This window comes from Aplysia californica, unplaced genomic scaffold, assembly GCF_000002075.1.
Source record: "Aplysia californica isolate F4 #8 unplaced genomic scaffold, AplCal3.0 scaffold00240, whole genome shotgun sequence".
NCBI lineage: Eukaryota > Metazoa > Mollusca > Gastropoda > Aplysiida > Aplysiidae > Aplysia > Aplysia californica.
The window spans coordinates 542655-544083 of NW_004797510.1; positions in this window are offsets into that span (position 1 = coordinate 542655).

Below are 1429 nucleotides of genomic sequence, written 5' to 3' on the forward strand. Positions count from 1 at the left end.
ATATATAATAATTGAGGTATTGTGGTGAAATCAAGCGCTCTTCAAAATAATGAAATCGACGGAAGAAACATGTTTCCGCCAGCTGAAAATTGTGTCGGTTTTGTTGTGTTTGTTTGTTTTTGTGTGGGAGTTTTGGCTCAAACTTTTTTTCTTTCCATTAAAAAAAAACACATCTGTGTGAATTTTACGGAAAAGCGTTGATCAAAGGCACAGATAAATGGAAATGTTTAGTTTTCAAAGAAACACACTTCGAAAGTCACCAAACTTTTTTTTTGGTAAGTGTTTTATGGCGCTCGCAACTGCATAAGGTCATATGAGCACTCGGGACACACCTAACATTTTCAGTCGGTAGGAAATTTGAGTTTTGCCCGGGTGGCGGCCGAAACCTACTCTTGTCGATTTTAGACCACCAAGGGATCTTTAACGCGCACAACTTGCAGACAGGACCTCAGAGATTTTTCACCCTTGTCCGATAAGGCCAGGTGTAGATCTTTCCTACCAGAAGACCAGGGGTGAGGTTGAAAGATAGCAGTAAGAAGGAGCCAAGGAGAAGCAGTGGAAAGGCTGCAGAAATAGTCAGGAGCCCAGAGGACGGGGCAAAGGAGGTGAGTGGGAGGGAGAAGAAGGTGAAGATGAAAGCAGACGGCAGAATATTGCAAGAGAGAAGGAAAGGAGGTGAAAGGAGACCATTTTAAAGGAGAAAATGTTTCCATCTCTAACCGGATTCTAATCCAGGACCTTTGAATAAGAGGTGAACACCTTTACATCTAGGCCACGAGAGCTCCCTCACCAAACATTGTCGACCATTTTCTCACTGATTTTACCTCTGAAACTACGCGACCCCTACCTTCAGTCGCAAATATATCGACTTACATTCAAAACAGAATCGTGGTTTGTTTGTTTTTTAAATCAAAAGCAATGCAAATGAACAGGCGTTAAAAGTTATACCAATATCTCCAAATGTACAGAAATTGACGGGCATCTAATCCCACTGTGTTGTTACACATTGAGTGGGTAAACGGCATGAAGTGAAAAAGACAATGTATGTAGTATGTCAGTTATTCTTCCGCGTTAGAGGGACAAAATCAATGATAACCGGTTAGAAATAAAAATAAAGGTCTTTTTCATCAATAGTTGATCACATAAACGGTAGAAATTAATTAAAATCCAGCGAATGAAGCGAAAATTGAGGCCACACATCGCAGTTTTATACACATTATTGGGGCTCTCGTGGCCTAGAGGTTAAGGTGTTGGCCTCTCATTCAAAGGTCCCGGGTTCGAATCCGGGTAGCGACCGAAAAATTTTCTTCTCTAAATTTGTCTCCTTTCATCTCCTTTCCTGCTTTCTAGCAATGTTCTGTTGTCTGCTTTTATTTCCACTTTCTGCCCCCATCCCCTCACCTCCTTTGCCCCCTCCTCTGGGCTCCTG